Below are 14,567 nucleotides of genomic sequence, written 5' to 3' on the forward strand. Positions count from 1 at the left end.
CTAAGTCGGGTAACTCTCCTCCTGCCGGTCGTCTCAGACCGCTCCCCATTCCTTCTCGACCATGGTCTCACATCGCCCTAGACTTCATTACCGGTCTGCCTTTGTCTGCGGGGAAGACTGTGATTCTTACGGTTGTCGATAGGTTCTCTAAGGCGGCACATTTCATTCCCCTCGCTAAACTTCCTTCCGCTAAGGAGACGGCACAAATCATTATCGAGAATGTGTTCAGAATTCATGGCCTCCCGTTAGACGCCGTTTCAGACAGAGGCCCGCAATTCACGTCACAGTTTTGGAGGGAGTTCTGTCGTTTGATTGGTGCGTCCGTCAGTCTCTCTTCCGGGTTTCATCCCCAGTCTAACGGTCAAGCAGAGAGGGCCAATCAGACGATTGGTCGCATACTACGCAGCCTTTCTTTCAGAAACCCTGCGTCTTGGGCAGAACAGCTCCCTGGGCAGAATACGCTCACAACTCGCTTCCTTCGTCTGCTACCGGGTTATCTCCGTTTCAGAGTAGTCTGGGTTACCAGCCTCCTCTGTTCTCATCCCAGCTTGCCGAGTCCAGCGTTCCCTCCGCTCAAGCGTTTGTCCAACGTTGTGAGCGCACCTGGAGGAGGGTGAGGTCTGCACTTTGCCGCTACAGGGCACAGACTGTGAGAGCCGCCAATAAACGCAGGATTAAGAGTCCAAGGTATTGTTGCGGCCAGAGAGTGTGGCTTTCCACTCGCAACCTTCCTCTTACGACAGCTTCTCGTAAGTTGACTCCGCGGTTCATTGGTCCGTTCCGTGTCTCCCAGGTCGTCAATCCTGTCGCTGTGCGACTGCTTCTTCCGCGACATCTTCGTCGCGTCCATCCTGTCTTCCATGTCTCCTGTGTCAAGCCCTTTCTTCGCACCCCGTTCGTCTTCCCTCCCCCTCCTGTCCTTGTCGAGAGCGCACCTATTTACAAGGTACGTAAGATCATGGACATGCGTTCTCGGGGACGGGGTCACCAATACTTAGTGGATTGGGAGGGTTACGGTCCTGAGGAGAGGAGTTGGGTTCCGTCTCGGGACGTGCTGGACCGTTCGCTTATTGATGATTTCCTCCGTTGCCGCCAGGGTTCCTCCTCGAGTGCGCCAGGAGGCGCTCGGTGAGTGGGGGGTACTGTCATGTTTTGTCATTAATTATCATGTCTTGTCCCTGTGCTTCCCCTTCTATTCGTTTCCCTCTGCTGGTCTTATTAGGTTCTTTCCCTCTTTCTATCCCTCTCTCTCCCCCTCCCTCTCTCACTCTCTCGCTCTCTCTTCTCTCTATCGTTCCGTTCCTGCTCCCAGCTGTTCCTATTCCCCTAATCAATCATTTAGTCTTCCCACACCTGTTCCCGATCCTTTTCCCTGATTAGAGTCCCTATTTCTCTCCTTGTTTTCCGTTCCTGCCCCGTCGGATCCTTATCTATAATTCACCGTGCTGTGTCTATGTTTTGCCCTGTCGTGTCGTGTTTCCCTCAGATGCTGCGTGGTGAGCAGGTGTCTGAGTCTGCTAGGTTCAAGTGCCTTCCCGAGGCAACCTGCAGTTCTCGATCAAGTCTCCAGTCTGTTCTTACGAGTAGTATTATGCTTTTTGTTTTGTAAAGTTTCTTACTGGATTAAAAACTCTGTTTTCGCCAAGTCGCTTTTGGGTCCTCATTCACCTGCATAACATATACACACTGCAGCATAACACTATACAACATACACACTGCAGCATAGCACTATACAACATACACTATACAACATACACACTGCAGCATAACACTATACAACATACACTATACAACATACACACTGCAGCATAACACTATACAACATACACACTGCAGCATAACACTATACAACATACACACTGCAGCATAACACTATACAATATACACACTGCAGCATAACACTATACAACATACACACAGCAGCATAACACTATACAATATACACACTGCAGCATAGCACTATACAACATACACACAGCAGCATAACACTATACAACATACACTATACAACATACACACAGCAGCATAACACTATACAACATACACACTGCAGCATAACACTATACAACATACACACAGCAGCATTACACTATACAACATACACTATACAACATACACACAGCAGCATAGCACTATACAACATACACACTGCAGCATAACACTATACAATATACACACTGCAGCATAACACTATACAACATACACACAGCAGCATTACACTATACAATATACACACTGCAGCATAACACTATACAACATACACACAGCAGCATTACACTATACAACATACACTATACAACATACACACTGCAGCATAACACTATACAACATACACACTGCAGCATAACACTATACAATATACACACTGCAGCATAACACTATACAACATACACACAGCAGCATTACACTATACAACATACACTATACAACATACACACTGCAGCATAACACTATACAACATACACACTGCAGCATAACACTATACAATATACACACTGCAGCATAGCACTATACAACATACACACAGCAGCATAACACTATACAACATACACACTGCAGCATAACACTATACAACATACACACTGCAGCATAACACTATACAACATACACACTGCAGCATAACACTATACAACATACACACTGCAGCATGACACTATACAACATATACTGCTCGCATCATCATTCAAAGAAGTAAAGGATATACACACACCTGTCTAGAGAGTTAACATGGGTGTGTTAACCTGATTCACCTCACTGACTTGTTCTTTCCCTCTTTAACATCACTGACTTGTTCTACTGACTTGTTCTACTGACTTGTTCTTTCCCTCTTTAATGTCACTGACTTGTTCTTTCCCTCTTTAACGTCACTGACTTGTTCTACTGACTTGTTCTTTCCCTCTTTAACGTCACTGACTTGTTCTACTGACTTGTTCTTTCCCTCTTTAACGTCACTGACTTGTTCTACTGACTTGTTCTTTCCCTCTTTAACGTCGCTGACTTGTTCTACTGACTTGTTCTTTCCCTCTTTAACGTCGCTGACTTGTTCTACTGACTTGTTCTTTCCCTCTTTAACGTCACTGACTTGTTCTACTGACTTGTTCTTTCCCTCTTTAACGTCACTGACTTGTTCTACTGACTTGTTCTTTCCCTCTTTAACGTCACTGACTTGTTCTACTGACTTGTTCTTTCCCTCTTTAACGTCGCTGACTTGTTCTACTGACTTGTTCTTTCCCTCTTTAACGTCGCTGACTTGTTCTACTGACTTGTTCTTTCCCTCTTTAACGTCACTGACTTGTTCTTTCCCTCTTTAACGTCACTGACTTGTTCTACTGACTTGTTCTTTCCCTCTTTAACGTCACTGACTTGTTCTACTGACTTGTTCTTTCCCTCTTTAACGTCGCTGACTTGTTCTACTGACTTGTTCTTTCCCTCTTTAACGTCACTGACTTGTTCTTTCACTCTTTAACATCACTGACTTGTTCTACTGACTTGTTCTTTCCCTCTTTAACGTCACTGACTTGTTCTACTGACTTGTTCTTTCCCTCTTTAACGTCACTGACTTGTTCTACTGACTTGTTCTTTCCCTCTTTAACGTCACTGACTTGTTCTTTTCCTCTTTTAACGTCACTGACTTGTTCTACTGACTTGTTCTTTCCCTCTTTAACATCACTGACTTGTTCTACTGACTTGTTCTTTCCCTCTTTAACATCGCTGACTTGTTCTACTGACTTGTTCTTTCCCTCTTTAACGTCGCTGACTTGTTCTTTCCCTCTTTAACGTCGCTGACTTGTTCTACTGACTTGTTCTTTCCTCTTTAACATCGCTGACTTGTTCTACTGACTTGTTCTTTCTCTCTTTAACGTCGCTGACTTGTTCTTTCCCTCTTTAACGTCACTGACTTGTTCTACTGACTTGTTCTTTCCCTCTTTAACGTCACTGACTTGTTCTACTGACTTGTTCTTTCCCTCTTTAACGTCACTGACTTGTTCTACTGACTTGTTCTTTCCCTCTTTAACGTCACTGACTTGTTCTACTGACTTGTTCTACTGACTTGTTCTTTCCCTCTTTAACATCACTGACTTGTTCTACTGACTTGTTCTTTCCCTCTTTAACGTCACTGAGTTGTTCTACTGACTTCTTTCCCTCTTTAACGTCGCTGACTTGTTCTACTGACTTGTTCTTTCCCTCTTTAACGTCACTGACTTGTTCTACTGACTTGTTCTTTCCCTCTTTAACGTCACTGACTTGTTCTTTTCCTCTTTTAACGTCACTGACTTGTTCTACTGACTTGTTCTTTCCCTCTTTAACGTCGCTGACTTGTTCTACTGACTTGTTCTTCCCTCTTTAACGTCGATGACTTGTTCTACTGACTTGTTCTTTCCCTCTTTAACGTCGCTGACTTGTTCTTTCCCTCTTTAACGTCACTGACTTGTTCTACTGACTTGTTCTTTCCCTCTTTAACGTCGCTGACTTGTTCTACTGACTTGTTCTTCCCTCTTTAACGTCGCTGACTTGTTCTACTGACTTGTTCTTCCCTCTTTAACATTGCTGACTTGTTCTACTGACTTGTTCTTTCTCTCTTTAACGTCGCTGACTTGTTCTTTCCCTCTTTAACGTCACTGACTTGTTCTACTGACTTGTTCTTTCCCTCTTTAACGTCACTGACTTGTTCTACTGACTTGTTCTTTCCCTCTTTAACGTCACTGACTTGTTCTACTGACTTGTTCTTTCCCTCTTTAACGTCACTGACTTGTTCTACTGACTTGTTCTTTCCCTCTTTAACATCACTGACTTGTTCTACTGACTTGTTCTTTCCCTCTTTAACGTCACTGACTTGTTCTACTGACTTGTTCTTTCCCTCTTTAACGTCACTGACCGCTATCATTTGTGAAAGTAGCACTTTGTCCCCTCCCCCTTGTCTTTTCATTGTCTGGATCCCTCATTCTTGTAAGTTCAAACTCAAGCGATGTTCCACAGACTATGGGTTCCATCATGCAACCACCTACACACGCAGGCATACATACAAAGAAACACACTTCAACAGAGACACACACTTGTACACACACAAGAAGATAAACTCAGTCACTCACTCAAACACAAGCCCCCTCTCTCTTACACACACAGACAACAGACCAGTCAGACAACATTGCCGCCCTCTTTAGGGAACATTTGCTCCCGCCCTCCGTTTCACTGCACATACGTTTGCCATTAAGATTGGCAGGTGCTGTGAGCCTGCCGCTTCTCCCTACTGCTGTAATGTGCCACAGCGAGCTGCAGGGAAAAATACTTCAAACTGATCTCAAAGACATGGAAGCGGTAACTCCTCAAATCCCCCATCCTCACTACAGCACCAGCCAGAGAGGCAAACTTCTCTCTAATAGATAAAGAGAAAGATGGTGATTTTAAATAACAGATCGGTCCTCCCTTCACCCTTGCCCTGAGTTCTCCACCTGGAGCAGTACTTTGGGCTGGGGGCTGTAGGGAGGACTTGGCTGGGACTGCAGAGGGGACTGGACTGGTCTGGGGCAGGGAAGGGGTTAATGACACATGTTTGGGCTAATGGCTCCCAGCGGAGCTATCTGCTGATTCAGCCCCATTACATCAGACGCATTAAATATGTCTGCACTGACCGCTGCAGACAGGCCTGCTTCTCCTCACAGCACGCTAATCGGCAGGGTGGCATGTCCCCCATCTCCCAGGTCTCCCCTCCCGAAGGCCTCCCTACTGTAAAGGGAGAGAATAAAGGAGGGGGACAGAGTGAGAAAGAAGGAGAGAGCAAGTGCGCGTGTGTGTGTGTATGGTTCCCCTTTATCACTGTTTAAACCCACGGTCTCGCTCTGAAGACCTAGTCTAGCTTTGGCTTAACTTAATAAAGTTAGTTAGCCTAGCTCTGGTCTATCATCGACAGTGTGGCTAATTCTATAAATCAACGTGGCTAGCATTTGGCTAACCTATAGCTATTAGGTACACCAGTGTGGCTAGCCTATAGCTTGGCTAACATGATAAATCAGTTTGGCTACTGGAGAGCTGGCTGCATGAAGAGCCCAGCTGGCCTCAGTTAGCCTCAGTGTTCCTGAGAGACGACCTGGCAGGGCAGGTATGGGGTGTAAATCCCTACACGAACCCTCACATTAATGTACACTACCACACAGGCATGGACAGACACACACGTGCGCACACACAAGCACGAACGTGTGTATGCACGCATGTGCGAGCTCGCACACACACAATCTTGATGGCACTCATAACTCAATATTTTGTCGATCCGCTGGACAGGGTTGATGAGAGCGGTTAATAAATAGCAGCATAGCATCTCCGTCTGATTGATGCACACTGAGGGAGGGAGTCGGGCCATTAGAAGACCCATAGAGCATTTCCTGTACACACAAAATGCTCACATTTTCCACTGTTATTATTACTGTATCTAGTGTCACAGCCGTGTCATTATTCTTGTAAGTAGTGTAAGAAAGGCTAAAAGTAATCCATGTGTTGAGGTGGAGGATGGAGAGGTGGAGGAGGTAGAGGTGGAGGGTGGCCCATCAATCTCTCAGCAGATTAGGAGGAGTTGTAAACATCGCTCTGCAGTGACCCGGGCCCCCCTCACAGGCACATGGAGCTGGGGCTGTAGTAGCTGGGCTGTGTTGGGTTGTGCTTTGTGATCTGGGTTGGTACTTTGGCCTGTGCTGAACTGACATGGCAAGGCTTGGATGTGTTCTGGGATGTACTGGTTCGTGCTGGGGGCAGGAGGTGAGGAGGTAAGGGGCTGGAGGTGAGGGGCTGGTGAGGAGGTATGGGGCTGGAGGTGAGGAGGTATGGGGCTGGAGGTGAGGAGGTAAGGGGCTGGAGGTAAGGAGCTGGAGGTGAGGAGTAGAGGGGCTGGAGGTGAGGAGGCTGGAAGTGAGGGGCTGGAGGTAAGGGGCTGGAGGTGAGGAGGTAAGGGGCTGGAGGTGAGGAGTAAAGGGGCTGGAGGTGAGGAGGTAAGGGGCTAGAGGTGAGGGGCTAGAGGTGAGGAGGTAAGGAGCTGGAGGTGAGGAACTGGAGCTTCCAGATAGGGAGAGGAGCTGTAGGGACGAGCTGACCTTGTTTAGAACACCTCGCCAAGGTGGAGGGGGTGGGGGCGCTGACCCCGTACAAACCAACCCCTCCCTTGGCCTTGTCCACCCCTCCCCAGGGGCAATCCATCATACCAAACACACACATACAACCGTCTGCCAGACCTAAAACTATATCTGTAGATAAAAGTCTTTAAGTGGGAGTAGAGAGGCAAAATGTCAAGGGCTCTTTGGGAGCAAAATGATGTGCATCTCTTTCTAATAAAGCCTGGCCCACTGCATTAAATTACACGCTATCAAACAGAACCAAGACTCAGGCCCATAAAAGAGCTGCTTTGAAACGTCCCATGGCACCGCATAGTCTGAGCTTCCTTAATCACACTGAGACTCACACACACGCACTGCTCAGACCCTCTGTCTGTCTGCCCACTGTCTCAGAGAGAGAGACACACACACAAACACACACACTTGCATGAATGCACACACACACACACACACACACAAGCGCACTGATCCACTTTTCACTGTTTTTTTGTGTAACCAGTCACCTGTGAGGAGAGCATATCTGTGTGCAAAACTCAAGTGGCACTCTATTTTCAGCCTCTGGTCAAAACTAGTGTACTACTTCATAGGGAATAGGGTGTATCCCGGCAATAGGAACTTATTCAGTAAGATTGTAAAATAAACCAGCAGTCAGGAAGGCCTAGTTCATCAACAGTGGAAGAGCTCTCCACAGAATCCCTTTCACATGACCTTCTCTCTGCCTCTCTTTGCTTTGGCACTTTTTTGTCAAAGTGAGGGTATTCCGAGGTTTAAAAAATTCAGGAGCCCGGCTTGTGTGTGAGAAAGAGAGAGAGAGCGAGAGAGCAAGTGTGTGTGATGCAGAGCATTCTAGAGGGAGCCAGGATTGCGTCCCCTCAGTGAAATTCAATGCCATAATAACACGGTATCCATAACACATCCCAACTACGTTTCCGTCTGTCACAAGAAATGACACAATAAAGGTTCCAACTCCCGTCTACCTAGAGACCATCTCTCAGTCTCCGCTAAACGTGAAACATTAAGCCATTCTTAGAAACTGTCTATTATAACACACAATAGTCTGTATATAGAAGTAAAAGCTGGAGATAAACATAGGCTGGTGAAAAGCAGGCCATCTCTCTGCATTGTAATATAGGCTTGGCTCCCAAAGACACAGATCCTTGGCCTGGGGGTTGTATCAAGTGGCACAAGTCAGAGATTTGGCAGGATAGGAGAGGGTAATGATATACACATGGCTTCATGCTGGAGCCTCAACACAGTAACCATAGACACATGCTGGGGCCTCCTGGGACTCATCAGCAGGGCACAGCTGTGTGCCCGCCAGCAGAATTCAATTAGCACCACTCAGTTGGGGGCACTGCACAGTTGGGGGCACCACTCAGCTGGGGCCACCACTCAGCTGGGGGCACTACTCAGCCAAGGGCACCACTCAGCTGGGGGCACTACTCAGCTAGGGGCACCACTCAGTTGGGGGCACAACTAAGCTAGCGGCACTATTCAGCTAGGGGCAATACTCAGTTGGGGCACTACTCAGTTGGGGCACTACTCAGTTGGGGGCACCACTCAATTGGGGCACTACTCAGTTGGGGGCACCACTCAATTGGGGCACTACTCAGCTGGGGGCACAACTAAGCTAGGGGCACTACTCAGTTGGGGGCACTACTCAGCTGGGGGCACCACTCAGCTAGGGGCGCTACTCAGTTGGGGGCACTACTCAGTTGGTGGCACTACTCGGCTAGGGGCATCACTCAGCTAGGGGCACTACATAGTTGGGGCACTACTCCGCTAGGAGCACAATTCAGCTAGGGGCACCACTCAGCTAGGGGCACTACTGAGTTGGGGCACTCCTCAGCTGGGGGCACTACTCAGCTCAAGGCAATACTCAGTTGGGGGCACTACTCAGCTCGGGGCACGACTCAGCTAGGGGCACCACTCAGCTAGGGGCACTACTCAGCTAGGGGCACCACTCAGCTAGGGGCACTACTCAGCTAGGGGCACCACTCAGCTAGGGGCACTACTCAGCTAGGGGCACTACTCAGCTCAGGGCACGACTCAGCTAGGGGCACCACTCAGCTAGGGGCACTACTCAGCTCGGGGCACGACTCAGCTAGGGGCACCACTCAGCTAGGGGCACTACTCAGCTAGGGGCACTACTCAGCTAGGGGCACTACTCAGCTAGGGGCACTACCCAGCTAGGGGCACTACTCAGCTAGGGGCACGACTCAGCTAGGGGCACCACTCAGCTAGGGGCACCACTCAGCTAAGGGCACTACTCAGCTAGGGGCACTACTCAGCTAGGGGCACTACCCAGCTAGGGGTACTACTCAGCTAGGGGCACTACTCAGCTAGGGGCACTACCCAGCTAGGGGTACTACTCAGCTGGGGGCACTACTCAGCTAGGGGCACCACTCAGTTGGGGGCACAACTAAGCTAGCGGCACTATTCAGCTAGGGGCAATACTCAGTTGGGGCACTACTCAGTTGGGGCACTACTCAGTTGGGGGCACCACAATCAACTACTCAGGGCCACTACTCAGTTCAGTTGGGGCACCACTCACCACTCAGGGGCACTACTCAGCTGGGGGCACAACTAAACTAGGGGCACTACTCAGTTGGGGGCACTACTCAGCTGGGGGCACCACTCAGCTAGGAGCACTACTCAGTTGGTGGCACTACTCGGCTAGGGGCATCACTCAGCTAGGGGCACTACATAGTTGGGGCACTACTCCGCTAGGAGCACAATTCAGCTAGGGGCACCACTCAGCTAGGGGCACTACTCAGCTCAAGGCAATACTCAGTTGGGGGCACTACTCAGCTCAAGGCAATACTCAGTTGGGGGCACTACTCAGCTCAAGGCAATACTCAGTTGGGGGCACTACTCAGCTCAAGGCAATACTCAGTTGGGGGCACTACTCAGCTCGGGGCACGACTCAGCTAGGGGCACCACTCAGCTAGGGGCACTACTCAGCTAGGGGCACTACTCAGCTAGGGGCACTACCCAGCTAGGGGTACTACTCAGCTAGGGGCGCGACTCAGCTCGGGGCGCGACTCAGCTCGGGGCACCACTCAGCTAGGGGCACTACTCAGCTAGGGGCACTACTCAGCTAGGGGCACTACTCAGCTAGGGGCACTACCCAGCTAGGGGTACTACTCAGCTAGGGGCGCGACTCAGCTCGGGGCACCACTCAGCTAGGGGCACCACTCAGCTAGGGGCACTACCCAGCTAGGGGCACTACTCAGCTAGGGGCACCACTCAGCTAGGGGCACTACTCAGCTAGGGGCACCACTCAGCTCGGGGCACCACTCAGCTAGGGGCACTACTCAGCTAGGGGCACTACTCAGCACCAGCTCAGCTCAGCTGGGGGCACCACTCAGTTGGGAGCACCACTCAGCTTGGGGCCCCACTCAGCTAGGGGCACCACTCAGCTAGGGGCACCACTCAGCTAGGGGCACCACTCAGCTAGGGGCACCACTCAGCTAGGGGCACCACTCAGCTAGGGGCACCACTCAGCTAGGGGCACCACTCAGCTAGGGGCACCACTCAGCTAGGGGCACCACTCAGGTAGGGGCACCACTCAGGTAGGGGCACCACTCAGCTAGGGGCACCACTCAGCTAGGGCACCATTCAGCTAGGTGCACTACTCAGCTCAAGGCAATACTCAGTTGGGGGCACTACTCAGTAGGGGCACGACTCAGCTCGGGGCACAACTCAGTTGGGGGCACAACTCAGTTGGGGGCACAACTCAGTTGGGGGCACAACTCAGCTACGGGCACCACTCAACTAGGGGCGCTACTCAGTTGGGGACACTACTCAGTTGGGGACACTACTCAGTTGGGGACACTACTCAGTTGGGGGCACTACTCAGTTGGGGGCACTACTCAGTTGGGGGCACTACTCAGTTGGGGACACTACTCAGTTGGGGGCACTACTCAGTTGGTGCCACAACTCAGTTGGGGGAACTACTCAGCTGAGGACACTACTCAGCTGGGGACACTACTCAGTTGGGGGAACCACTCAGTTGGGGCACTACTCAGTTGGGGACACTAGTCAGCTGGGGCACTACTCAGCTGGGGACACTACTCAGTTGGGGGAACCACTCAGTTGGGGCACTACTCAGCTGGGGGCACTACTCAGCTGGGTGCACTACTCAGTTGGGGGCACTACTCAGTTGGGGGTTCTACTCAGCTGGGGGCACTACTCAGCTGGGGGCACTACTCTGGGGGCATTAGGGGGGGCACTACTCAGCTGGGGGCACTACTCAGTTAGGGGAACTACACAGCTAGGGGCACTACTCAGCTGGGGGCAGCAGTACCGACTATACCTTTAGCAGCACTCAGCTGAGCGTCTCCTGCGGCCAACAGTAACAGCAGCAGAATGAGTTAGGGCCAGCCACCGGAGGACTGGGGGGGTCAAAGATCAGGGGGTGAGGTGGTGACACATCTCCCATAAGTGTGAAGTGTGTGTATTATTTTTATACGTGAAAGATAGTGTGGGTGTAGTACTCCATCTATGAGTGTGTGAAAAGTGTGTGTTTGTGTGTGTTGAGTGGAGGGTTGAGAGAGAGCGAGAGAGAGGTTATTAATTATCCTGAGCAGCGGCACTCGTGGCAGATTCTAATTAGATTACCCATCTCAGGGCAGAGATGTGAGCCAGCAGGCCGGGCCAGGTTACCCCCCCCTTAACACTGAGGTGTGTGTGTGTGTGTGTGTTTGTGTGTGTGTGACCCTGGTGTAGTACACCCACTGTTTATTGGGAAGCATGGCAGGAGAGTATTGACTGGAGAAGCACTAACAACACATATACTTACTGCTGTCAAAGGGTAAAATGTCTGGCTCTTACTTTTTTACATAATACTTTAGTTTTCCTGCACACACAAACAGGCATCCACACTAATGAATAGGGCTGTGATGTAATTGAATAACCGTGTAACTGATGGGTATGGATAAAGACCATCATGAAAAAAAAAAATAACTAGTATTTAAAAAAAAAATTGCCCTAGATTGATTTTAGGATTTTTTGTTGTTGTATTAACCTTATTTATGTAGATAAACGTTACCTAATAGCAGGGAGTGATTACAAATTATTAAAATAAATTATTTTGCTAACTTAGTCTTTTTAACTTTCTCCTCATCTTTCCAACCTTGCTTTGATGCTTAAGCAGCTAAGCTAGATGCTTGGGGTATAGAGCGGTATAGGCTATGGCACTTCAGTAAAAAAATATATATATATATTAGATGTGTGGACTTTCTTTTATACCATGCACGTTTTCATTGCTTGCTAGTAAATAAATGAGTCGGTCTTCTTTAAAAAAGGTTGGGTGTATCTGACTATTCATTAATTATTCAACAGCAGTCAATAAGGTTGTTTCTGGACAATGTGCCAATCCACTCCAACTTGGAATGGTTTCATTTGATAATGATTTTTTTCTTAATTTACAGTGCGTTCGGAATGTATTCAGACCTGTTGACTTTACCACACTTTTGTTATGTTACAGCCTGATTCAGAAATGTCTAAATTGTTTTTTCCCCATAATCAATCTACACACAATACCCAATAAAGACAAATCAAAAGCAGACATTTTTGCAAATGTATATAAAAAAATACTAAATATTGCATTTACATACACTACCAGTCAAAAGTTTAGACACAGCTACTCATTCATGGGTTTGCTTTAGTTGTACTATTTTCTACATTGTAGGATAATAATGAAGACACCAAAACTATGAATTAACACATATGGAATGAAGTAGTAACCAAAAACGTGTTAAATAAATCAAAATATATTTTAGATTCTTCAAAGTAGCCATCATTTGCTTTGATGACAGCTTTCCACACTCTTGGCATTCTCTCAACCAGCTTCACGTGGAATGCTTTTCCAACATTATTGAAGGAGTTCCCACATATGCACTTGTTGGCTGCTTTTCTTTCACTGTGGTCCAACTCATCCCAAACCGTCTCAATTGGGTTGAGGATGGGTGATTGTGGAGGCCAGGTCATCTGATACAGCACTCCATCACTCTCCTTCTTGGTCAAATAGCCCTTACACAGCCTGGAGGTGTGCTTTGGGTCATTGTCCTGTTGAAAAACAAATGATAGTCCCACTAAGCGCAAACCAGATGGGATGGCGTATCACTGCAGAATGCTGTGGTAGCCATGCTGGTTAAGTGTGCCTTGAATTCTAAATAAATCACAGACCGTGTCACCAGCTAAGCACCTCCACACCATCACACCTCCTCCTCCATGCTTCACGGTAGGAACCACTTATGCGAAGATCATCCGTCCACCTACTCTGCATCTCACAAAGACACGGCAGTTGGATCCAAAAATCTCAAATTTGGACTCATCAGACCAAAGGACAGATTTTCACCGGTCTAATGTCCATTGCTCCTGTTTCTTGGCCCAAGCAAGTCTCTTCTTCTTATAGCTGTCCTTTAGTAGTGATTTCTTTGCAGCAAATCAACCATGAAGGCCTGATTCATGCAGTCTCCTCTGAACAGTTGATGTTGAGATGCGTCTGTTACTTGAACTCTGTGAAGCATTTATTTGGGCTGCAATCTGAGGTGCAGTTAACTCTAATGAACTTATCCTCTGCAGCAGAGTTAACTCTGGATCTTCCTTTTCTGTGGAAGAGACAGTTTTTTCATCATAACTTTGACAGTTTCATCATAGCGCTTGATGGTTTTTGTGACTGCACTTGAAGAAACTTTCAAAGTTCTTGAAATTGTCAGCATTGACTGACCTTCGTGTCTTAAAGTAATGATGGACTGTCATTTGTCTTTGCTTATTTGAGCTGTTCTTGCCATAATATGAACTTAGTCTTTTACCAAATAGGGCTATCTCTGTAAACCACCCCTACCTTGTCACAACACAACTGATTGGCTCACACGCATTAATAATGAAAGAAATTCCACAAATAAATGTTTAACAAGGCACACCTGTTAATTGAAATGCATTCCAGGTGACTACATCATGAAGCCGGTTTAGACAATGCCAAGAGTGTGCAAAGCTGTCATCAAGGCAAAGGGTGGCTACTTTTAAGAATCTCAAATATAAAATATGTTTATTTGTTTAACACTTTTGGTTACTACATGATTCCATGTGTTATTTCATGGTTTGATGTCTTCACTATTATTCTACAATGTAGAAAATAGTAAAAATAAAGAAAAACCTTTGAATGAGTAGGTGTGTCCAAACTTTTGACAGGTACTGTAAGTATTCAGACCCTTTACTCAGTACTTTGTTGAAGCACATTTGGCAGCATTTACAGCCTCGAGTCTTCTTGTGTATGACTCTACAAGCTTGGCACACCTGTATTTGGGGAGTTTCTCTCATTCTTCTCTGCAGATGCTCTCAAGCACTGTCAGGTTGGGTGGGGAGGGTTGCTGCACAGCTATTTTCAGGTCTCTCCAGAGATGTTCGGTCGGGTTCAAGTCTTGTCTCTGGCTGGGCCACTCAAGGACATTCACTCCGGCG

General features: G+C 47.9%; 1 protein-coding gene across 1 annotated transcript in view; it reads right to left on the minus strand.

The window, feature by feature from the left end:
- Positions 1-14,567, minus strand: part of LOC124004998 (intraflagellar transport protein 80 homolog) — a 52,366-nt gene that overhangs the window by 12,924 nt on the left and 24,875 nt on the right. Inside the window, exon 7 of the mRNA XM_046313816.1 lies at positions 5,631-5,724. The gene's annotated coding sequence lies outside the window, so the exon portion shown is untranslated. The remainder of the gene's footprint in view (positions 1-5,630; positions 5,725-14,567) is intronic.

The sequence above is a fragment of the Oncorhynchus gorbuscha genome, linkage group LG19 (genome assembly GCF_021184085.1).
Source record: "Oncorhynchus gorbuscha isolate QuinsamMale2020 ecotype Even-year linkage group LG19, OgorEven_v1.0, whole genome shotgun sequence".
NCBI lineage: Eukaryota > Metazoa > Chordata > Actinopteri > Salmoniformes > Salmonidae > Oncorhynchus > Oncorhynchus gorbuscha.